General features: G+C 39.5%; 1 protein-coding gene across 3 annotated transcripts in view; it reads left to right on the forward strand.

Annotated features, from left to right (window-relative positions):
- erbb4b (erb-b2 receptor tyrosine kinase 4b) overlaps positions 1–26770 on the forward strand; it is a 343553-nt gene that overhangs the window by 1347 nt on the left and 315436 nt on the right. The window lies entirely within an intron of this gene.

A 26770-nucleotide genomic window follows, 5' to 3' on the forward strand; every position in this document is an offset into this window, starting at 1 on the left:
GACAGTAGCAGTACTGTTTGTAGAGTGCAGGGGCGCTCTTTACGCGCAGGGAGGTATAGGTGCACTCAGCGGTGTCTGTGCGTCTTCGTGTGTGTGTGTGTGTGTGTGTGTGTGTGTGTGTGTGTGTGTGTGAGAGAGAGAGAGAGAGAGAGATTAGTTAGACAAGAGCAATACCACCTCATCAACCACCATCATCACCACTGATAATCACATTTTGGGATGACTACGACTAAAATTAGACTAAATCCAAGTATCGGCTGCACTGACACAGCATCTTTAGATCGTAATTCACACACAGTCGTTTTTCCCCTCATGCTGACTGTTAAACAGTTTCACCGCATATCTTAGAGTCATATTTATGTGACTTAAGGCGTATAACACCACAAAAAATAAATAAATAAATAACAGCAACAACAAAAAACCCAATTTCAAACAATATAAGTTCTTTTGGCACCACGTCTCTCGCGATTATTTAAACATCATACTGCGTTAAATGTGATGTATAATGCACAAATATTAGGGCACATCTAAAATTCTAACCCGTGTTTTAATAAATCCTCGTGTGTGAGAGCCTTACAGCTGAGAGACAGTGACTGAATTAAAATGTTGAATGCAGTTCAGGAGACAGGGCATGGAGGGATGCTTCCACATGTTTGTTTTCTTGTTTTTGTTTTTTGCTTTACACTCACCACGTGTGCTGCACGTCGTCAAAATAATATTCCTAACATAATATATTGTTGTTCCAAAATAAAAGCAGTTATATATTTTTGCTCATTTATTTTAGTCAACTTATTGTTTTTGATAACATTACTTTATCCTGGGGTTTATCTTAATCGTGTCCGAGCAAGGCTCATATTTCGAAGTTAAATTTACATTTTTTAAATTAATTTTTTAAATAACATCCGGAAAGAAAAAATATGGATTTCGTTATACATTATCTGACGCACCTATGTATGAAGATCACAGTCGTAATGTCTTTTCTGACTAGACAAGCTTCGACCAACAGTGAAGCTCCAAATCATTTCAATAATATTGGAAAATAGTAAAATAACATAAAACGAAACAGAACAGAAACGGATGCTCAAATATGTGTGTTTGTGTGTGTGTGTGTGTGTGTGTGTGTGTGTGTGTGTGCGCGCGCGCGCGCCCGTGCGCGGATGTGAGCGCGGTGTTATGGTTATCTTATGTTCAGTTGAAAAATAAGAAAATGCACACGCGTTCATGCTCAAAGTTTCTTTTTCTTGAGTTTCCTCATTTAACGTTGGCATCTATCTTAATATGTCCCAAGATACAAATATCCATAAATATGCATAAAATCCTCAGTTGAATTCTTTGCTTTGAAATTTTATGAACTTTTCATCACCTTCATGTCATTTATTTTCTTCTGTTTAGTGTTAAAAACCCCACTTAAAGAAAATCCTGTGCTAAACTGGACTTATATGCTTCATGACAGCAGGGTACATGCCTGCAATATGCTGAATGTCCCCCATGTGAGTCCACTGTGCACACTCCTCTTCACTGGACTGCAGTTTCACACTACAGCTGAACAAGTTTGGAAATTGATACAGCTTGCAATTCTGAACCATATGGCCACATTCCAAAACTCTGTTTGTGTTTATGAATATTCATATATTTTGTGCACAGGAGCGCCTTCAAATCATCTGTTGAATGCGTCTGCATGTGCATGGAGTTTTTTCACTTGCGTGTAACCACTGCAATCTGGATAAACTACATCCCTTCTGTTTTACGGCTTTGAGCGGCGTCTTCTTTCCTAATTTGCCGAACAGAATGCAACTACAACCTTTAACTTACAGTGGCACTCACTGTTTATTGGGTTGAAACTGACAGTACTGTCCTATTTGTAAGCTGATGTGTGTGGTCACAGTACATTTAAGGTTTGAGGGTGACACTGACAGGGATCCTACTAGAAAGGGAGACAAGATAGTTCTTTTTTTTTCAACCAGTTCTGCACCTTTTACAGGAGACCCTGGCACTTCTTGTAAATGTCTCCTCATTGTATATTTTTCCCTTTTTGTCCAGCATCAAGGATAATGAAAGAATGATATGACACTGAGGAGCCAACATAGCTGGACTTTGGCACAGACCACGCTTATAGTCCTATCTGCTGTCACCCATTAAAGAAGCTTTGACCGTCTACCACCACCAGGCATTTTATTAGAATGAAAAAGAAAAGAAGAACATAAACATTTCTGCTTTTGTCCTTTCTTTATTGGCCAGAGTAACACATAGGGAGCAATATAAAGCCACTTTTCCACAATAAAGTAAATTCAGTTACTGCTATTATAGCCTGATGCAAGACCCTCCTGTATTGTTTTTAAAAGTTGCTGAAATTATTAAAAAAAAAAATATGGAAAATAAGCTATTTTTAGAATTTGAGAAAAGGACCGTTAGATGCACATATATGTAGCTTTTAGCTTAATCTGTCTGGTGAGTCAGTGTTTCCTCTTTAATGATAAAAATACAAAAACAGACAATGATTTGTTGTGTTATTTAAACCCCCAGCCAGCCAGACTAAGAATCTTCTCTTTGTGCAATCGTAGTATTGTAGGAAATCATTAAGATTTATGTGTACTGGCCTACTGATTAAAGAATATTACACAATATCACCAGTGTGTGAATGTGTGTGTGAATGGGTGGATGATTGTGTATAGTGTAAAGCGCTTTGGGGTCCTTAGGACCAAGTAAAGCGCTATACAAATACAGACCATTTACCATTTAGTTACTACCAGGATGTCTTAGTTCACTATTGATTACTTAGCACTGAATTTCCAAATGTTTTTTGAGAGTTTTCTTTTCTGAACACACAAGTAAAGGTATCGTGTTGGATTTTTGCTGGGCTTATAATCAGTCAGGTTCCTATCTACATCAGCAGAAATGATTGGCTCACATCCTCTGTGACCTTTGCAAACGATGCACCTTCATTTATCACCTGCCATTACAAATGCACCATACATCCACGTCTATTTTGACATGTGTCATTGTCAGCTTAGCTAATAAATGTCCCTTTAGTGAGGGATGTCATAATTAGATCACAGGCCATCACCCATGGACGTGCATCCCTTAATCTGGGCAGCTGTTTATAGGACATCTGTATATAAAAAAAGCAACTTTTATGTTTGAAACATGACTTTCAAGCTCTTAGATTACTTTAGATCTGAAAAGGTGTCTTAACTCTTGAAGACAGAATGCTTGTTTCATGTTTATCACTCATTCCGTCTGTGCTCCTATGCTTTTATGATTTCTCTTTTTTTCCTCTCTGTAAATTGAGCAAGCTTTGAGTTTCTGTGTTTGTTGGAGAGAGAATGAAAGCAAAAGGAGTGAGAGAAAGACATGCAAATAGAAAGGCTGATTGCCTCCGTGTAACATGGCCCTGAGTGCTGAATACACAGCAACCAAAGTCCTTCATTAACAAGGTAGTGCAGCAAACACGCGTATACACAAGCAGGAGCGAGGCCCTGCTTGGTATCTTTGACAATGTACTCTAGCTATTTTAGACAGATGGGGGGACTGAATTTTAGTTGGGGGAAATCAATCAGATGGACCTTAATTAGGATGGCACGTATGCTTTTAGGGCAACCAGAGCAAGCTTGCTGAAAGAAAAGAAAATCTCAGTGCTGTTGCTACCATTCAACTTTTTGTGTGTGTTGTGGTCCAATACGCAGCACTCCAAGAAAAGAGGACATGTGTCAGGCAAAAATAAAAGTAAAATAAAATAAAATTTCTTAACAGATTTGCTTTCTCTTTATCGCTAGTGGTGCAAGGTTCATGTCTGCTATCATATGAATATAAATATGAAAAATAGACTTACGTGTTTTTGGCCTAATTAAGCCTAAAGTAAGAATATCAGCCTAAATCTGTTCTGCTATCAGCCATATTCTTGTAGCTATCAATCAAATAACTTCATTATTTTTTCAACGTTAAATATTATTTTTAATTGGATAAATATAAAGTTACCAGTGCAGATTGGTGTCAATGTGCGTAGCAGATTGGCACACACCCAAACTCCTACACACTTACACACATACCCACGTTCTGATACCTCGTTGACCCTGGGCCATCACTCTGATGTACAAGGCAAATGTGCAGGATCCAGGCCCCTGAAAGCCTCAGCCCTGCGTGCACTAAACAATGTAGATGTTGAGAGTCTGAATGCACCATGTATGTCTGTCAGTCAGTGAGACTTTTGATCTGCTTTGTTGTTGCTGCTACTCTTCTAACAATAAGCCTGTCTGTCCTCTGCATCCTCCTGGAGGGCTGCAGGAGGCTGTCAGGCGCCGACCCTTTTGACAACCGCATCTTGAGGGTTTCAAAATGTGGCGACAAAGGGTTTGGGAAATGTACATATACTGTGTGTGTGTGTGTGCGTACATGTGTGTGTGTTATGACTTTGTCTGTCAGTGCGCGTGTGGATGCACGGTTGAAGGGATAGAGGGTGACTGACAGACTAACCAAGCTCCAGAGACGCTCTCTCTGCTCCAGTGTCTGCTTGTTCGTCTTCCTCCGCCCACCCTCTGCCTTCATCTGTGGCTTTGTAAGCCTCCACATAATGTGGGAGCCTTAAAATGACAATGGAAATTATGGCTAATCTTTGTTAAGACACACTCATTACTGCCACGTTTTAGAATTAGAGTCCAATGATAAGACTTGGTCTGCCATGCTTTTCTTCCCCCCCCCCCACTCTGAAGAGACAGCCTGACATGCTGGAGTGATGTGTTTTATTCTCACTTTTTGTGTTATTTTTCTATTCCCGCTCACAGTTAATAATGGTGGCAAACATATGAAAGGATGATAATAGGCTGACAACTTGGGCATAAAAGACTGGCTCCACCTTCAAACGAGCTTTTCATGCAGTTCTGCATGTGGGTGTGTGTTAAAGGGCTGATTTCTCTCGACTCTCTGCGTCTCTGTCTCTTTCCTCTTTTAGTAATCCCCTTCTAAAATATTCATAGCTAATCTGCATGTACAATGTAATTACAGACGGCTCTGAGTGATATCGGATATGGCCGGCAGAACACATGCTTCCAACAAAATCTTGATTTGGTGATTTGCCTGCTTCAATAAATATGTAGCAGACATGGGACGTGGTATGTCGGTTAAGACTCTTTACAATAGAGTGATATCAAACAAACTACGCTTTTAATAACTCTGTCAGCAAACTTATAGCAAGAGATTTTCATGCCAAAACCCCACAATGCAATAAATATTTTAGATTTTGTCATAGGAGCTGTAATGATGCTGCCCCGTACTTTATGTGCTTAGTGCTCATTAACTGTGGTCGCTGCAGCAGATTAAAACATGTCCCTAAACTATCCCTCATATTTTTTTTCTGTTTTGCACCCCGCCACTTGAACCCCGTTCCCATATTTTGAATCCTGCAGGCTTCCATTTGGTGTTAATGGAACGGTGTGCCCTGTATGCTATTCTTGCAGGTCGATTTTTCACTCGTGCGCGAGTTGGGGGTGGGGTGTCCTTTTAAATGAAGCACTTGGTGTTTGTGACCTGTAATAAATGAGTTTGCAGTCAGTCATGGCAGCTGTAAGGAGACATCTGGGAACGAGAGTGAGAGAGAAAGAAAGGGAGATATTCAGACTTCACCGGGAAACAGTTTATCTATGCGAGGATGAAAAATGGTTGCACCAAACACGCTATCACTTATACAACAAATGGAAATCCTATTGTAAAATTCCCGCAGTTTACCACACAAACGTCAGGGGGGAAAATGCAGCGAGTAAAAAATAATACCGCCGATAATCCAACACAATCGGGATTAATGATGATCTTACTATTCAATACCAAAGGGAGAAAAAATGTAAAAATGGATACCACACACACAATATACACTGTGGCTTGGGAGTTTCTGTCTGAATATTAGGCAAATATTTATTATTCATCTTGTAGATGAGGAAAAACAATGACTGCTGTAAAGAATCAACCAGAAAATCAAACAGGCAGAGACAAAGATAATGAAGTATAAAGCATGTAAAAAGAAAAAAAAGGGCTCAATTTTCATTACAGATTCATCATTGGGGAAAAAAATCTTTTTCAGCCTTTAGTCTCATCATCTAAATTCCCAACATGTCAGACAATACATTTACTTTAATCATCATCTTTTTTGTGTTTATGCCTTCTAAATACCATCCTACTTGTGGACAAATGTTTTGATATACTACAGTCTACAAAACTGACTGCTGGGGTTATTCTGCTAACATTAAAAGATTACCTGAGTTCATAAAAATGGCTTCAGGAGTCTGCAGTGGAATGCTGATTTGAACCAGAAAATAGTGGAAAGTCACTGCTTGGTGGAGTAATTACGGAGTTGAAAGTATTGATCGACTCTCATTATTGTTAGTTATGGTCCATAATATCAAAGTCAAAGGTAGCTCCATGTATAGCTTCTGTTAATTAAATTGTTTTTTAGAAATTCAAGTCCAACATTTACCAGCAGAGTGAAGCCGTGACCTAGAAGTGTTTTTTGGTTTTTTTTTGCGTGAAATGTAACATTTTGCAATTTTATATGAATTAAACTTTCTGGATTTATTTTCAAAATATGAAAACCTTAAACAAAATGATTGGTACTCTTGGTATTCCTGGTTTGTGTAGCTGTCACTCGTATGAAGCAGCAGTCACCTTGCAGCAGAGCAGAAATAGTGCAGCTCTTTTCCCCTGGATGTGAAGGTACATAAAGCACAAGATGAGAGGAGCAGGAAAGGCAATTGACCTTGGCTGCTTTTGGGGGCTGGCTATATAGCCATCAGGTTAGATGCTATGGTTATGCAGTCTGGAGAAGAGGGAGGAAAAGAAGGGGACAGTGCTGAGTACGGCAGTTATTGTTCATAGAGTCGAAAAGCAGATTTGAATTCGTAATTGTTGAATTTGAACCATAATGAAAATGTACTGAAATGGAAATTATGTGTGTGCAGTTGTGTGATTAAATGTGGGTGGGTGGGATGGTACTTTATATCTAGAGGTGCTGACTAAGTATAAGCCAGGTCCAAAGTCAACCCTGCCATTTTACCCTGCTGTGCTAGACTGTTTACCTGAGACAGGGATGCTTTATCTCAGCCAGTCACCAGAGCATGTGTAAACACACAGGGGGGGAACACACAGCATATCATGCGGTTTTCAGCTCCCCCTGCCTTTGTTCCAAAACCCCTCTCCCACAGAGAGACATTATCCCCTGATGGCAAGGTGAATGGGGTGCTGATGTAAGATTATTTGTAGCAGCCAAAAAGAGACAGGAAAAAAACGAAGGGGGGGGTATCAGAATAGGAAAAAAAGCCTAATTTTAGTCAGAGAAGGTCAGCCAGGAAGCTGGGTACACAGGAGTAGAGGTGTCTTTCTGTGGAGGATGGGACATGGGTGAGTGTCTTGGGAGTCTTGGTTAAAGTAGTCGCTATCACAGCAGCTGGACGGACAATTAATCAGAAACTGCCCAGGGGGGAAACCGAGGCTCTGACGTGGACACTTTATTCTGCAGGACACACACACACACACGCACACACACCTGCTGATAGGCTCTCCCATGGCTTTGTCACCTCTTTCTTTGTGCTTCTGTTCTTTTGCTATCTTATTTCCTTCTCGTCGACCTGCTTTCAGTGCTCATCTCCCTTCTTACACTGCTCTTTTTCTTCTTTCCTTTTTCTAATGCTTTCTCTTCTGGCCTTGACTGTCCTTTTGTTTCTTTTGCTCTCCTCGCCACTGCTCTGTTCTTCTCCAACATGTGTTTAGGTCTGCAAACCGCTTGATGAGAATCAGTTGAAAGGGCCTCTTGTGATGTGACAGCTGAGTCCAAAGTCTGTAGGAGTTGCTGCAGAGGGAAGGAGACAGGGAGGTTGGAGGAGAAGAAAAATAAGGTGAAAGAGGGTTGACTAGTGGCTATACATTACTTTAACCACCCCGTCCTTCTTCTTTGCTTTCATCCCTACATTTCTGCCAATCCATCCCTTCTCTTTCCCCATGGCTAGCACCAAGTGATTGATGTATTTGAGTTTGACATGGCCCGGTTCACCCGAGGGCATTAGCAAGGACACTGGTGAGACTTAGCCAGATGCTGGGGAAAAGGCAGACAGAGAAAGTAGACGATGAAGAAAGGAAAGAGCACTCGACACTGTTGACCACTATGGCTTGCTACGGTTACTAGGGTGAGTAATCTTTTTCACGGTACACCTGTCCTTATTCACCTTGCGGCTTTTTCAGTATGGTTCAAGTAACATGGAATAATATGATTGTAACTGAGCGTACACATAAAATGTAATTAGTTAATCAATTCCTTTATCTCTCAGTACTACATGTAGAGACAATTTTTGAATTTTCCAAGCCTCTGCCAAAAAGAACCTACGGTTCACATATTCAGATCAACTGTCTTGGTTGTTCCTCATCTTCAACCTCAACCTCTCGTCTTTTAAACAGCCTTACTTAAAAATATGCTGTTATTATTGTTGTGTGTATTGAAACAGACATAGGCGTCGCCGATGTCGGGATCATAAGTGCATCTTCAATAAGCCCTCGGTGTCTCTTTCCTCAATTGGAGGCAGGCTGTGTAGTGCTTTACCCTCCAGGGGGGTCTGGGTGTCCCACCAAGCTAACACCCACTTGACATGAAGCCGTCAAAGGGGGAACAAGGCCCACAGTGTCTCCCTGCCCCAAGTGCTTTGTCCTGGAGTAGGCTCCCGCCGTTGCACCCAGCTCCCAGCCTCACGTGACATGCATGAAGATGAGGGAAGCACTTGTCTGCACGGAGCCAAGCAAAATAAATCCAAAAATGGTCCCATGTGTTTACGATGGCAGTGAGTTGCATGATGTATTAAAAAGAAACAGACAAGACAACTCAGAACGAATGTTGTCGTTATAAATCCAAAACTGATCTTGGGGTCAAATTCTCACATGTCTCGGAGGAAAATTATTGCTGTTGTTTTTGAGAAAATTGCCACAATTATATCAGAATTCCATGGGACATTCTCATAATTGTTCTATGTATTAGAAAAAGACAGAAATACGTTTGTAAAGACAATATATTTACTTAATAAAGATTTAAATGGGTAGAAAGATTCAAAAGAAAGCAGTAATTATGAGTAAGATGCTTTTCACTACTGAAATCACAGGTGAAGATGGGATATCCCAGCCATCTGCCAGATTTATTAAGCAACCAAAAGGTACTCTGTAGACCCCAGACAACATATTAACCAACACTAACTAAAACTGGTTTCAGGGCCCCATGTGCTGGAACAAAACTACCCTGTTTAAGAACATTTCATTCTGTTAGCTAAAAACAAAACAAAACAGTTTTTTGCAGATATATTTTATTTATTAATTGGCAAAAAGCAGGAAAAACTCAGGCAAACATAAATCTAGAATTAATGCTTATACCTGGAATGCAAGCGAATAAAAGTCCATTGTCAGGTCTGAGTTGGCGTAAATTAGATGTTCTTCACAGCGCAGGCAACAGAATTCTACAACTTAATGGAGATAAACAACCAGTAGGCTGACTAGTCGAAGTAGAAGTTAACAAGTCAAATTTATCTAAGTTTGGTTTTATGTAGCTTTTTGGAGGTAGGGTACAGAAAAGCATACAAACCTTCTTGAAGCATGTAATGCCACATTTTCACCTGTCTGCCTCAAGTCTTCTCAGTAAATAGGCAGTTTTATCCACTCAGTGTTTGCAATATCTCCCAATCTCTGTCTGCATTGTGATGAGTGTATTGTGTATGTGTCACCCAGCTGTCTCCGAGTCTCAGACTGCCTGGCTATCTGAGCAGCAAACACAACAACAACAGGTATCTTCTGCTCTCCTTCTCACTGCCGCCTACCACACTTCAGGCTTTTGCTCTCTGTTTGGCTTGGCAGCAATGTGAAGTCAATAGGATGAATAAAACATACCTGAATCAGAGCCCTCTACCCTGGGAAATGTCAAACTGTCAGTATGGCTTAATGGGAAAACATAGGGCCGATCCCAAGGGTCAGACAGTTTATTGTGCAGCACCTACAAAAATGCAGTCTTGCCACTTCGTTTGTTTGTATGTCACAAACACACACATTCTTGTTTGCTTTACTAAGTCTCACTATAATGTGATAATCCATTATGTTTCAGAGTGACACAATATTTACCAGAGTGGAAACTTGTCTGCACTTGTGTTACTGTAAACCGCTTTGGGTAAAACCATCCGCCAAATTACATATGGTAAGTGCCTTTCATTCAACTGGTCTGTCACTGACTAAAACCACCAAAAAATACATTTAGCACGCATTATTACACATATTACATGAGGCTCATCTCACCCTGTGGTGGTGGTAGCTAACCCCTACAGCTAATTATCTTTAAATTAGGGCTGAGGTCTAGGTTTAATTAGGCCTAGCTACGAGGAGGGTTGAAGCACAGCACTAACTCCAGCAACTTCAGCTGCCAAACCTCATCAGCCTAATGGAGACTCAAACAACGAGGGCCCTCGGGGGCCTGACAGGCTGGCCTGACTTTCTGCCTTATGCCAACCAAAACACACACACACACACACACACACACACACACACACACACACACACACACACACACACACAGTACACACTACTATCCGAGCGAGGGCCAGATGTTTAAAGACGAAGTTAGAGTGAGGCAGGTTGTGTCAGTAGCAGGGAAGTTAAAATTTTAATAACATAATGGAGTGGAGTCCCAACTAGAGTCCCCTGTTTTCAAAACTACTAAAAATAGTTTACAGTCATCCTCATACATGACTTGATGAGGCATATAAATATATAGCCTACGAAGCATATTTGTCACATTTATTGGTCTGGTTGTTCTTGATAGTCATCTGGTGTAAGAGATGTTTTCAGCAGGAAAACAAGAGGCAGTAGCCAGTCTTCCATACCAACGCCTGTTTCTTACCATTATTCCCTTGGCATCACCTTCTGCTGGGAACAATTCCTAGACTATCACCAGGAAGTGCAGAGTGATGAATGCTTGATGACAGTAGATGACACATGGATGTGTCTAAACACAGTTACAAACACCAGCCGTGTATTATACCCACATAAAATGCATGTATGTTTTGACCCCAAAACTTAGACAGAATATAAGAAGCAGGGCAGCCATAGAATTTTTCAGATTTTCCACCAACCATTTGCCTTAGCATTTCCCTAAATTGCTTACTGTAACTGGAGCAAGCACAAAGCTCTTGTTATTAAGCCCATCTGAAAGTAATAACGAATGCCCAAAAGAACTACCAGACCTTGTTCTTCTTGTTTCCTTAAAATCTTTAAAATTCATACCTCCTGCTGTTATTCTGCACCACTACACTCCCTACAACACTTTGTTAGGTACATCTTTTAAGTACAAATTGGATCCCATTTTGCTTTCAGAGCTGCTTTAATTCTTCATGGCATAAATTCAGCAAGGTACTGGAAACATTGTTGTGAGATTCTGGTTTGTTGGACACGACAGCATTACAAAGTTGCTGCAGATTTGTCAACTGCACATTTATGATGTGAATCTCCCGTTAAAATACATCCCAAAGGTGCTCTATTGGATTGAAATCTGCTGACTGTATGGACCTGGTATGTAAAGTAAACTCATTGTCATATTTAGGAAACCAGTTTGAGATCATTTGAGCTGTGGAACATGGCACGTTATCCTGTTGGTAGCAGCCATCAGAAGATGGGTACACTGTGATCATAAAGGTATCAATATGATCAACAGTACTCAGGAAGGCTGTGGCGTTTAAATGACGCTCAACTGGTCAGCCAAGAAAATATCACACGGCCCACACCATTATACCACTCACACCTGCCTGATCTTTTTCAGCTGGATGGATCCATGTTGTTTACTCCAAAGTAGGGCTGAACGATTATGGAAAATAATCTAATTGCGATTTTTTGCCCCAATATTGCGATTGCGATGCGATATGCGATTATTTTTTAAGGTCTTTGTCTTCTGTATTATTAAACAAAGACAAGCAATACATCATATAGTATGGCCAATACTATATTACATTAATTTTAAACTGTTCTTTCCTGGAAGACAGACCTCTGTTATGATGACATGAGGTGATGCATGAATTGATGACTGACATTTTTATTTAACTTCTTCAATCACAACAGTATATTTGAACATACACAATAGTTTATTTTTAGCTTACAAACATCTGAGCATAAAGTGCTGGCAAGGAACCCTGGTGTAAACATTAAAATGAAAGTCAGTACAATGTGCAGATTGCAGAAATATACATAAACAAAATCAGTGGCTTTACCACACTCAGTTTTTCGACATCTGTGAACTACTAGACAGTCATTCAATTAAAAAATAATATTAAATAAATAAAACTAATAAATACACACATCTTACTGATCTCTGCAGTCAGTAACATTACACATAAAGTGCAAACATAATAGCAATTGTATAAACACACACACAAACACGCCTTTAAAGTTTAAAGGCGTGAAATTGGACGGTCTAGTTCTGATTAGCGTCACCGCTGTCTCGGTGGAGTTTAATAAACTCGGCCGTCTGCTTCTTGCTATCTAAAATATAACCAGACACTGGCGTAAATTCTCGACTGTCTCATACTTCTGTTTAATAAGTTTTCTGTTTGACGTTTAGTCAGCTGTGTGAAAACCAAGGAGGAACCCACCCGGGGGATTAATAAAGTTTTATTTTATCTAATCTAATAACTTTAATCTCAGCCAAACCGATTTACTCACGAACAAACAAAACACTGAAAAAAGCCCAACAATAACATTTTTAGGTTGTCTAAGTGACTTATATATTACGTTTAACCCGAGCAGCGAAACTCCGCGGTGATCTGAAAATGATGTGCCGGGAGTTGTGCCGTTCTCGGCCGCATCAGTAACCCTCGAGCTCCCGGCTAGCTGTCGAGCTGGTAGGTAGCAGACGCCTCTGAAAACGTCGAAGCACTTTTGCAAATATGGGATATCTTGATAAACCGAGCAGATATTTGATGTTTACACAACTACTTTCTCGCCTGAAAATATGTTAAAAGTTTATTTTGTGACCCAGAAAGATTAGTATGAGTAATTTTAAAACTTAGTAGCGGCCGCCATTGCTGGAAACTGGAGTTTGGCTGGGCCGCGCTATGAATTCTGGGATATGGTAGTAATTTGGACAGCCTTCGGCACGTCGCTGTGACGTAATCGGTCTACAAATGCGGCCTCAGGAGGATGCAGCCCATGAATTTGGACATGTCCAGAGTATAATCGCAGCCTTTGCGGTTAGAAAATTGCACTTGATCATGTCGCGATATTATCGCAAATGCGATATATCGTTCAGCCCTACTCCAAAGATTGACCCTACGATCCAAATGTCATAGCAACAATTGAGACTCATCATATCAGACTATGCTTTACCAATCTATAGTCCAAATCATGTGAGGCTGTAGCCTCAGTTTCCTTTTTTTAACTGAGAGGCCTGATACCCACCGTGGTCCTCTGCTGCTGTACCCCATCAGTTTCAAACTAAATGTGTTCACTCAGAGAATGCTCTTTTTTGGACCATTCTCTCTCAACCCTAGAGATTACTGTATGGGAAAATCCCAGTAGATCCTTCTTTTAAAACTCAGACAATTCCCTCTTGCACCAACAACCATGTCATTTTAAAAGTCATTTAAATAATCACATATTTTCCCCATTTTGATGGGGAAGAAATGTGAAATACACTTGTTGCCATGCTATTAGCAGATTAGCTACAATATTTGCATTAAACAGATATACCTTAAAAACAGTGACTGGTTGGTATATATAGCTCCCTTCCTACCTTGACTGCTTCTCATTCCCACTGCTTAAGTATCAAAACTGAACAATGGTGAATATTCTAACCACAGTCTAAATTCACAAGTAATTACAAACCAGTGGTGTTGGTTTTGATGATGTGCCAAAAATAATAAATTATAACTTAATAACTATAAATATGAAATTTTCATTTGAATGAATAGTTCTATCAGTCAAAGAAAACATTTTAAACTGCTTTATAAAGAAACTCAAGTTTAAACAAAAGCTGTTTGCAATTCCCAACAGTGCTCTGTGTCTTGCCAAAATACTTCTCTCATCTGTCTGGTAACCTGTCCTTTATTCATCAGACAGGGCCAGCACATAGATAAATAAAGACAGGAAAAATTGGCAGTAGGGGTATTTGTTCTGTGGGGCATGTTGGCCTCTTCTCTGCTCTGACAGCCAGTCTTTCTGAGAGGATTGAATGAAGGAGATGGGGCAGTGAAACTGGCAGGACGCTAATGGGTGTGATGCTAATGAGCTACAAGCTAATAAACAAGCGCTACCTCCCTCTCCCCTCACCTCTGATCCCCACTCTTGTTTGTTTAACAACCTTGCAGGTATGATGAAGTGAATTCAGCCAGGATGCCAGAAATTACCAAAAAAACGGTAATGGAAGAATGAGAACTGTAATGTGAGCTAAACGCACTCTTTTTGTACAGTCATAAATCTATTTATCACTGAAATAGAACCTCATCTCCAAAACAGTTGTGTTTTTGCAAAGGTTGTGTCCGTTGTTGCGTTGCTGCTTATTCTGACAACAATTTGTAAAAACCTGTGAACTGACAGCAAATTGTTTTTACCATTTTGCGTGATAAAGGACCTAACCTGCTTATTGATGATTTATTTCATAGTGTGCCAAATGTTTTCAGTGTGTGACAGCTCTACATTGCAGGCCAATTTCACACGTAGATAGTATCAAACAGTAGTATTACCATATTTGAATGTGGGCGCCAGCGTTTTAATTAACTAACTGGATGATTTCTTTTTTAAAAATACATAAATGAGAAGTAAAAATAACCCTAACCCTTCCAGAGTTGTTATGAAGAATAAACTTTATAGTGGCCAAAAACCTTGTTTTGTACCAGACTGTAAAAAAATGCATTAAATGCTGTAAAACTGGGAATATTAATGTCTCGCTTTTGGCCAATGAAGGAATATTTTTGATGGTCATGATCTCAGAATCAATGCTGCCTTCACCATTAATGCAAGTTGCCTATGTCACTAATGTATCTCAGTACCGTCACAGATGAATCATTACCAGATGATCTCTCTCCTGTTAGTCTGAGGGACCATCGTAATCGAAATATTGGGGTAAAGGGGATTTTTAAGACCTCAGAGGAGTTTCCCACAGTTTGAAACAAGCTTGGTCTGAGAGAAGGTGATGGTATTTCTTAACTTTGTTTTTTTTTAAATGGTATTTATTTTTAGTAGTTAAAAATTAAAACTAATTATAGTTTTAAAGTTGTCCATATGGTATGCTTATTTATAGATATTTATGAATCAGAATAAATAAATGTCAGTTTGATATTCAAGTCCCTGACTTGTTGCTCAGTGATCCTATTAGCTTTTTAAAAAGGCTGCTAATTTCTTTATTTTTCTGTAAGGATTATCATTTTGAGGGTGTATGATGATCTAAAACGACAAAAATGTTGTCAAAACAAAACTTTTTTTAAGTGTGTTGTTGGTTTTAAATTTAGAAGGAATATTTGATATTTGATTTGATGTTAAAAATCATTTATACATTGATTTTCAATCAATTTAATGACATTTTACAGCATGCTGACCAGAACCGTAGTTGTGCTATTAATACAGTTTAATACACTTCATTTTATGAAATCTCCATATAGTACAGACTGTTTTATGTTTAAAGAATATTGTAAAGAATTTTCTAAAAAATGTACATGAGTGTGAGTGCATTTTTTATACTTGAGTGCGCTCAAACACGCCGAGTTTTGCACACATCTATACTCGTCAAGACAATTTCAAGCAAAATGGTGGTACTTAAACATGAGTAGGGCATTTTGGTGCACTTCACACCTGGGAAATAACACAAAATTGACTCCAAAATAACCATCTTACCCTCACCCTTTTATGCTTATAGGTGCTTTTCTGTGCTTTTTACCCTCTTTCTCTTTAACAATTGGTATTGTCCCCTCTTTCCTACCCTGGAGAAATGTCAGTTGGGCGGGCATCGTCCGTCAAACTGGCATCTCTGACAGAGTGCTCGGCTAAAAGGCCATGCTCCGATTGGCATGGGATCCCCTGGCTGCTCTGTGTCAAGCTACAGTCTTCTTTCCTCTCCTCTCCGTTGTTGGGAAGGCATTTTTAATAATAATATCTCTCTCCCTGTCTAATTATAATCATTTTTAATTATTTTTAAGAGGAAAAAAAAGTCAAACATGTAATCAATATGCTGAAGAAATACATGGCAAATTCTTTTACTGGTCTGACAACACTAGTAATTGCTCATTTTGCTTTAGCTTCTCACAGTTCAGTTTGATGGGGATGAAAAGGGACCACAGGCTGTTTATAGTGGGTGGAGGGAGGTCTCAGTCTATCTCCTGCTTTTTTTCTTTCTTTTTTTCCCCTCCTTCCAGTGATTAATATTGATTACTCACAAGCAACTGAATACAGCCAAGTCTCTCTGTCACTTTGAATGCAGGTTAGGCCAACTTGCCTTCTTCAGGATAAAGTCTTTTTAATTAAGTGTGAACAACTTAAACTGACCCATACTAAATGTTGTTTAATGTCTCTGTAGTCTTTCCAACTAAGTGTTCTCCTGAAAGAATTTTGTCTTATCCCAATAACATATTGACATGCGTTTGTAAAATTATGTTTGTACATTTTTTTTTTCCCTTTAAATTTTCAGCCCCGCTTACATAAAAGATCAGGTCACTGTTGAGGTTAAAGATGGCTCTGGAAATTTGAAAAAGAAATTATACATTTATTTTTAAATGCAATGACTCTTACTTTAGTCTGGAGATGGTTTAGCTGGTGATGGCTGTGGTCGGAGATGATTTGAGGGCATGCTGCACTGCTGACAAGCTTAGTTCTGTCTCTTTTATATTTTATCTACTGAGCAAAAACAGTACTGTTAGCCAGAGCTGACAGAGGCCACAGAAGGCAACTTCATATGTCTACTGGAGGTGTATGATATGTGCAAGAACATACTGTAGATGTCATAGAAGTGTTTGCTTTTAATCAACAAAGTCATGGAGAAGTAAGAATAAGGTAAGGTGAAATGATGAGCCGCATCCTATTACTGTCCATCAACTAATGCTCTTTATGCCAGAAATTCATAGACAACACAACTTCTAGGCCTCTGTAGTTGATTTGTGTGAACTACCTGTTCCAATGATATAAGACTATAAACACACAAAGACAAAAAACAAAAAAAAGACTGCAACAGCAACAACAAAACTTCACATCTCTGATAGATTGTTAAATAAAATACAGGAAATATTTATATTTCTGGATTCTTAAAGAATTAGAAATCCTGAGAACTTATTAACTTAAGCTGAATGCCTTTATCTGATTTCCGAATGCAAAATTGCTCTTAAGATGGTTTGCAGAGCTTATTTGTGTAACGTGTCAAACTGCAGTGCCGACGAGTCGGTGGGCAAAGAAGATACCTTGCTGCATGTATCCATTCGATTATGTCAGTAGTGAATGTTTGCTCCCATCTCTGAGCTGGAATTGCTCATACAGTACAATAATTTGTGAGACTACACGTGTTTTTATGCAAAACGGGACATCTGGAATAATCTGCGCAGAATGCGATTTCATGCCGTTGTCTCTTTTTGGAGCGTGATACAGTATCTGCCTGCTGATGTATATGTTGTGTGCGCATTTGGTTGTATGGGAGTACTGTAGCTAATGTAATGAATTTCACATGACAGGTGAATGTGTTACTTTCACATGGCCTGCAACAAAATGCACCCAACATAACCTAGGCAATGTTTAGCAAGGCGCAGGGTTTCCAAAGTTCTTCCTCTTTATCCAGTTGCATTTATTTATTTATTTTTTCATTATTCAATTGCACATCCATACACACACGATGAGGCACACTTGGAGGTTGAAACAAAACGTTTAACTTTGAAAGTTGGGCTTCTAATTAGCAGAATTAGCAGTAGATCAAAGAGGACAATTAAGGGGGGTGTTTGTGGTAGCAAGGGCTCATTAGCATCACAACACATGGACACGGCCATGAAACAGAGAGTGGCAGAAGGAGTCTCATTACACAGCACCACTGTGCTTACACCGGGCCACATGCAGACAGATTGGCCATCGGGAGAGAAGGAGAGCGAGAACAACTAGCTCTAACGCACAAAAACAAGGATATCGACTCACGCGTTTCAGTAGGATGCACTAACACCTATGGTTATAGCTATAGATACAAGAAATCATTCCCCTTGTGCACACAAAACCTATTCAGATATAGAGCTCATAATATTTACTGGCACAACAGAAAACAAAAGCTAGTCCCTGCTTGCTCTCATCCAATTTCAGCTTAATTAAGAGGGGAATTAACTTTGATCTGCACTGTGTAGTAGGAGCTTGGTAGCCCACCCTGTAGGAAAGCACAAGCCCATAAGTATTCTTCAACCTCACCGTCAAAGTCAGGCCCAGATTGTTTTCCATTCATTCCTCACTGTTTGAAGTCAATACAGATAAGAGCAGGAAAGATTCTATTAGGACTACCTGAGCCTTCCTCGTTAGCTAGATCTAACAAAGTCTTGGCAGTAAGCCAATGTGTGCGTGTGTTGCTTCCCACACTAATGGCATAAGCACAACAAAAGATCAAAGGTTTTTCGGATGGTCCTTTATTTTACCGGTCCCATTCACTGCTTTTTAGTGTTTGGTCCAGTGACATGGGTTAATGATGTACTGGAACAGATGCTTTATTAAGAGAGAGAGCAAGGTTTGAACGTGTTTGAAACCTAAAATATGACACGCACAAACACGCAAGAATTTGTTTTGCAGGCAGCACAGCTCGCACTAATGTTATGTTCGGTTTCACTCATAAGACAAAAACAAAGCGAAAGAGGAGACACTGATGGGATGAGACCTCTGCTGACTTCATTTCACTTTAGTTGCATGCGTTCTTTAAGCGAGTGCTGATACATATAGGAACAGGCTCAAACTGGCATAAAAAACCTGTTAACTATTATAAATAACTGTTATAGTTATCATTTAATATTATATACTATTTATCAAAGTAAATGTTGCTGTTGTACTTAAGCTGCAAAATAGTGTGCAGATTATATAATCAAAATATATCTGAAGTATCTAAAGTAAATATCTTTATTATATAGTATGTAGACTTGCACATTTAAAAATCATATCCAGCTTATATTGGGCATAGTTCAAGATCAGCAGTGTGTGTGTGTGTGTGTGTGTGTGTGTGTGTGTGTGTGTGTGTGTGTGTGTGTGTGTGTGTGTGTGTGTGTTTGCTTCCACCAGCAAGCCATGATTCATTTTTATTTTTGGATAATCTTTTTCCATTAACAATGTTGAACTTCTTGGGCCTTTTGCACAAACCACAGGTGATAGTGTCACGTGAATGTGGAGTAATCTTGGTATGTAGAATACTTTCTCACAGTAACTTATTCTGTACAGTCACTTTTAACTGTTTAATTTAATGGACAGTCCCTGTCAACATAAATCATCAGTTTTGTGCAAACTCTGTGTTTCCCAGAAGAACACCAACAGGGAGTAGCAGTCTCCTCTCTTGCTGCTTTTCTTTCCTGTTGAGATGTAGAGAAGTTTCCTGTTCCTGCCACTGTCACCCTCTACTCCCCTCCATCTCAGTGAAAAGCTGGTTCGGCGTATCAGCACCAGGGTGGGACAGTGGGATTGAGAGGTGGAAGGGGACTTGTGATTGACAGTACTGATAATCACTGTAATAGGTGCAGGGTGAGGAAAGTAGGAGAAAAGCAGCTGTTTCGTAAATGTCACCACTACTAGAAGCAGCAGCAGCATCCTCTCTGCTGCTGCTGCTGCTCGCAGTGAGTGTGAAACAGGAAGGAAAGAGGGAGTAAAAACCAGAAGAAGGAGACAGAGAGGATAACAGGATGGGATGCTCGTTGAGGGCTGCCAAAATGTAACAGTATGTAACAAATGTAATAACAGACAAATCTCATTTATCTTCTTCAGCACAGCAGTAACTGTCAGCTATCCACTCGGAAGGAACATAACTAACTCTTGGCACCAGAGTAAGGGGATTAATTTAAATGTCCCACATTTATTTACAGTTACTTATTCACCTGGAAGTTCAAAAAGCACAGAAGCCTCAAAAGTTTTCTTTTTCCCAGAGATGTCACTCTGGGTCCAAGCTGTTCCGTTTTGTTCACAAATAATGCCAATTTTACAAAGAAATACACGTTCCTTAGAAAACATGTTGAATAATTAGTTGAATAATGGGACTGACAGTAATATTTGTTTAAACACTGCCTTTCACTTCTGCACTCGTGCTTTGATGGGAAGGGAGTGCGGGTGGTGTTGCGGGTGGGGGATGTCAGTACAATTGTTTCATAAATTAGACACTCAGGACATAAAGAAAGTTGCTAATGACATTTCTTTTAATAAAATGCTACCTTTCATGGCTTTAATGTCTTTTTTATTTTTCCGCTTTATTCTGCCTTTATCGTTAATATTTCTCTGTTTTTCATCCTGTGTCTGTAATTGTATTTATTTATTTATTTTCGCTTTCTCATTCGCTCTTTAATATCTGCTCATTACAGTGAATAAATGGTATTTCTTTGCAGAACATGTTGAATATGGCGGTTATCTTTAAAAACGCAGCTGCGAACGTACAGATATGCGTGCATGGAGTAACTACAATTTGTGCTGTGCCTTTGAACTGCCAGCGCAGCTAATCATATTTTGTCCACACCACCGCTGGGGCCTGATCATTGTTTATATAACACAAAAGTGCTGTTAAGTCCCTCAGTATTTCTGTTTGGATGTCTCTGTTTTTTTTTTTCAGCAAATGGAGAGACATGAAACTGACTGACTTCCTACTGACATCCAATTAAATTCTTTTACTGAACATTGCTCAGTAGGCTCTGTTATACTTTCACTGCAGATGTTTTTTCCCCCATTTTTTAAGTAAGAAAATGCATTTCAGAGTTTTGTTTGGTTTTTTTTGGTCTGTTTTTTGTTTTTCTTTTGTGTGTGTATGTCTTCCCTGCTCTGGTCTCCAGTGTCAATATGTGTATTACTAGAAAGTTTACCCGTTTGGCCTGTTCTGTCATCAACAATAAATTAATAAATAAATCAATGAATTAAATAAATAAAACCTCCTACATAAAGTGAAGACATTAGTGCAAAGCGAAAACATGTTTTTACTAAGTGAAGACATCTGTGCCGAGTAATGAGTAATGGAACAATGCCAGCTGCACTGGTGTACTCAAAATGTCTGCAATTAAAAAAAAAAAATTAAATTAAATCCTATTCTCTGCTTGTTTTTTGTCTTCCATCCTTCTTATGAGTCCAGTATTTATTCATTTCAATAACAATTCGGCTATCAAGCTTACTTGTTAAAGGCTTTTTTGGGGTGGGGGGGGCTCAGCATCAGGGGCAGCATTACTGGATCCATACTGAATTTTATTTTGCAGTTCTTGATCTTAATATAGATCATAATAGACATAATAGACTTTTCCTCACACTATTAGCTAATGGTTAACTAAATGCAGACGAAGAGTAGCTCAATTATAGCAACTTGTGAAAATGTTAGTAAGTAAATCATAATACCAGTTGTGTCATACGTTTTGGGTCATGCAGAGCGTTGGGTGTACCACATCACATTACAGTTGTCTGAAACATAGTGTTATTAGCATGACTGTACTAGATACAGTAATACCTTTCAGTTACTAATCACTTATAATGTTACTTGTATTACATAAGTTACTTTGTTGCATTATGGGTGGAAAAATATGACCAAGTCTGCCCTTTTATTCACATTGAACTACAATCACTTGACCTCAGTTTTTGTGGAAGATAGAACAAAAACAGAAACATGATCTTTTGGGGAATGAGGCTTTCTTCATATTTATTGCATGAAGGGGCAACAGTGTGATGATGAAGAGCAAATTGTGCTCACTCCACAAACAACAACCCACTGCTGCGACCACAACATCGAAGCTTTAAAAGCAACTTCGAAAGCAACATGCTTTCCTCTTTTATACTGAGTCTATGATGTTAACACAAAGCTAGCAGCAAGAGACCTCCATAATCAGAGTTGTATAAAGGCGGAGTGTATGGTGACCCCAACCAAGCAGGCAAGGCTTGATTTTCAGCAGGTTCAGTCATGCGAAAAGAATGTTTTCTTAGGTCTCTATGCAGTCCTGTGAAAAACTACAAGATAGTTCTACAAGATACTGAACATTATACTATGTTCAGTATCTTGTAGAACCACCTTTAACAGCAGTAAGTTGGAAGAATCATTTTCTTTATTAAATTGTTTTTACATCTCGTACATCGATGTGGAGGTATTCTTTGTTATAATATTAAAATCCTGTAGTTCACTGAAGGGATTTATGGATAGCTCTCTACAGATCTTGCTACAGCTTTTGGGTTGAGGTCTAGACAAATGCATTACCTTGATTCTCTTCTTTTTTAGTCATTCTGTTGTAGATTTGCTGGAAAGCCTAGGATCAACGTTCCTTTGCATGACCCAATTTCAGCCAAGCTGTAGCTGTCATACAGATGACTTCACATTTGATTCTAGGCTACTTTGGTTCAGATGCAACTTTGCAAACTATGCTGTCCATGTTCTTTTTAGAGGGGAAAGACTTTCTCCTGGAAACCCTTATAAACAACTTATACTTGTTCAATCTTTTTCTAATTGTACTGTTATGAACTTTAACATCTAACATGCTAACTGGGGAGATTGTGGCTCAAGAGTTGGGAGTTCGCCTTGTAATCGGAAGGTTGCCGGTTTGAGGCCTGGCTTGAGCCCCGGCTTGGACAGTCTCGGTCGTTGTGTCCTTGGACAAGACACTTCACCCGTTGCCTACTGGTGGTGGTCAGAGGGCCTGGTAGTGCCAGTGTCCGGCAGCCTCGCCTCTGTCAGTGCGCCCCAGGGTGGCTGTGGCTACAATGTAGCTTGCCATCACCAGTGTGAGAATGGGTGGATGACTGGATGTGTAAAGCTTAGGGACTAGAAAAGCACTATACAAATACAGGCCATTTACCATAACTGTGGAGCTCTTGGGTTTTTTTGGGGTTTTTTGCAATTTCTGTGAGCATCACAGTGTGACCTTCAGATGAATTTGCTGGGATGTTTACTTCTGGTAAGACTGGCAACTATCTTGAATGTTTTCCCCTTGTGAATAATGTGAAATTTCCAAGTTGAAAAATAATGTGAAAACTTTCTCTTCTGTGTTACTGTAACAAAAGCACAGATGGAGAGGCTTGTAGGATTGTATAGTTATGCCATAATACGTCTACTGTAGCTCCTACAGTAGACTTATTATCACTACAAGTTTTCTGTGAAGTGCTCTATGATTTCTTTTTCACTGACTTTCACCAACTTTCACCAATTCACATTAAAGGAAATTAGGGGAAAGAGTTCCTGTGTGTCTTCCTTATTAGGATAGAACTTTGTGCTTTTTATTAGTTTTATTGCACAAAAGGACAAGAGCGGTAAAATGGGAACTGCATCCAAGACAGAAAGTACTGCGTTATGCTGCAAGTAGAACTTCAGCTATGCACAGATAACATGCTAACGCAGGTCTGAAGCCGCTGCTTCTACCTGTTCAAGTAGAATCACTGTGGCAATAGCTTCAAAGTCTATTAGACCTGTTTTTTTTCTCTTAGCTTTGTGTTGTTGGCTTTGAGTTTCAATGTAAAAACGAATGTGAGCCCTCATGAGGATAGGGATTTGTTTTGGTTTGTGGGACTGTAGCCTCAGGTTTATACTTTTAATTGGTTATTTTGTCACTGTGCTTTTCAGGTCATTTTAAGGAGCAATGTAACACTTGCGAGACTTAATCAAAGGTGTGAGCATCACAGCAGATGCCTTTGTGTCAAAGTAGCTGAGGGTAAAACAGAAAAACGTGAAGGTGATTTTCCTGGCCTGGGATTTTATAAAAATATTCTGCAGTAGATCAAAAACGAAAGAAAACCATTAATCAACTTATGAACAGTACCTGATGCTGCTGAAGTGAAGCAGAGCAAAGTTACAGAGGTTTTAGAGACACGGCTAAGCGTTTTGCAATTTTGTATAATTTTAAAAAGTTTAAATTTGTTCAGTAGCCTGTTGAATGACAGAAATTAGGTTTTCTTTTCGGAAGTAAGTAAAAGGAAAAAAACAGCGAAAGCAAGCGAATAATGCAGAAAACAGATTTTTAGATGGGAAACTGTTCTTGAAGTGTACCGTGAGAGAGAGAGAGAGAGAGAGAGAGAGAGAGAGAGCTGTGCATGAAGTGTGATTTTATCGTGGTGGAAGCAAAACAGCAAAAGTAAATCATGACGATGTTTATGTGAAGCGAAGTTTGGATCTTCTTTTGCACTCGTTCAGTCAATATTGCCTGGGGAGAGATAAAACCTGCAGCTTCAGAAACGAGCGCAAAAAGGGCGTAAACACAAAGCGCGGACCCGCCGACGGATCAGAATCAGTGAGCTGTCGGCTTTCAGCCCCGACCGTGTCCGTGCCATCGGGTGAGAAAGGCGACATCTGATTCTGATGTGTCGGCGGGTCCGAGCTTTGTGTTTACGTCTTTGTGCAGAATCCGTGTACCTGCTCTCATTTACTGTTTTAGCTGTTTGGTAGTTGTTGAAATTTAGTGAGGTTTAACCTGAGATCCTGGCGTTTCGGGCAAAATAAATTTATATTAAAAAATCGATTCAGGATTTTAATGAATCGATATCACGTTATCCAAGCTACAATCGATTTTAATCGATAAATCGATAATCAAAACCCACCCCTACTCTTAAATCACTTTGCCGCACATTACAAATCTCAAATTGAGTAAGCAACTATAACTGTGCATTTAGACTCACTCTGCAAACTATGTATTTAGATTCACATGTGTGTAAAATCACTGTGGATGGTTTTGTTTTCCATGTTTCCATAATAATAAAAAGTAAACATTAGTCACTGCAAGTGGACATTGTACTGTAAGACTGTAAAGCTTTTCTTTAAATATAGTTAAATAGAGAAAAACAACATTATAAGTGAAGTTATTACGCTGTTTATTCAGTATTATGTATTGGAATTTCAGGAGCCGGACCTCGCCTCCAGGTCCCCCCAGTTCTGGAAGCTGTCATTCTTGTTTACGTGCCCCACCGTCCTTCCCCTTTTCAATTATTTAAATTCTTCAATTCTATTTAGTACATGGGGATCTGCCAGGCCCGGGAGCCGTCACCAGTCCCCTTCGAGGCCTTCCCCAAACCACAGCTCAGTTCATGTCCAAGCATTCACCTTTACCTACTGAAACACTGTCAAATCTAAAATGAGGACGTGGGCCCAGCTAGTGGATTTAAATATTATTTCAACACTTTTGTTACTCATCACACTGATTGACAAATGTAATACAGTTACAACTGCATGCTCCTGATACGGTTTTGCTGTTTAATACTAACACAGGAACTCAATCCAACTGAAATCAATATTATTAGTGATTTCACAAACAGAATTAAATTAACTTCCATACCACAGAGAATATGTTGGTTATTTGGCTATGCTGACTGAGTATGACCACAGCAGCAGCTCAACATGGCTGCTGTGAAGTTGCAGTGAAAAAGCATGTCATTGCAGTATGGCACAGCATTATGCCAAACTGCAATGACCAGCTCATCCTATGGGTAGACCCTATTACTTTCTGCAAAGAGTGCAGATTTTAATAGCAGACGTACAGAGTCTCACAAAAGTAAGTCGATGCTTTGCTTAACCAAGCACAATGGAGAGTGTGGTATTCTGCATTTTTGAAGGTTGACTAATACTAGAGGGAGAAATTTAAGGACATAAGAGTCTGTGCTAGTCAAATTTTGAGTCTTGACACTGGATGTAATATCCAATGCTTTACTAAATATTATGCAGCTCATATCTTAAGAAAAAAAATCGATATTAAACGTTGTCAAAGAAGTCAAAAAAGAAAGAATATGAATGTTGGAATGGCACGTCCAACATAGCTTTTGGTTACTTTTTAGTGTTCAGTAAAAATCAAAGCTTTTTGTATCCTCCAGTTCCTCTCCTTGCCTGCCCCATTTTATTAATATTTCCTCACAGTGTTGCCCACTTTCATTCTTACTTCCAACTTGTTATCCCTGTCTTTTTGAATTTAATTTGCATCCATTTAGAAATAGATGAGATGCCAGCTCTCAATATCTCTTTTTTTTGTTTCTAAGTGATGGGCAACTCTCAGCCCACGTTTCTCTTCTTTATCCAGTAGATTAGTCTAGCCAAATAGCTGGAATTAGCAATGTAAAAATCTGCTTATCCACTGCCAGCTGGAGCAGATGCTCAAATTAAGTATCAGTGCCAGATTTTCGACTGGCATCAAGCTAAGCTGGAAGACCAACGCTGAGGAGGGAAAGAGGAGAAAACAAGAAAACAGGTTGAAAAGCGGGAGAAGGAAAATATGCTTGTGAGAGAGAAAGAAACAAAGAGAAAGACAGAATAAGCGAGGGTGGGGGTAGGGGAGAGTGAGCATGGGAATAAGAAATGGCAAATTCTTTAGTTTCAGCCAATTAGGCTGAGAAGCCACTGGTAATTAACTCTCGAGGGACCCACTGAACAGTCATGCACCTCGTTTACATAATGAGGATGAGAGGAGAGACTCTTTTTCTCCTCTTTTTCCTTCTCTCTGGTTTTCTGTCTTTGGCCTGTTGAACCAAAGAAGAACAGCCCTTCCTTCTGTGGCTTATGACCAGTGTCATACAGCTTCCACAGCCCTGGTATACCACCATATGTAGTCATAGGAATGTAGCTCAGGGAACTGACAGAAAATTGATTTAAAACTTGCGATCA

The sequence above is a fragment of the Maylandia zebra genome, linkage group LG16, assembly GCF_041146795.1.
Source record: "Maylandia zebra isolate NMK-2024a linkage group LG16, Mzebra_GT3a, whole genome shotgun sequence".
In the NCBI taxonomy this organism is placed as follows: domain Eukaryota; kingdom Metazoa; phylum Chordata; class Actinopteri; order Cichliformes; family Cichlidae; genus Maylandia; species Maylandia zebra.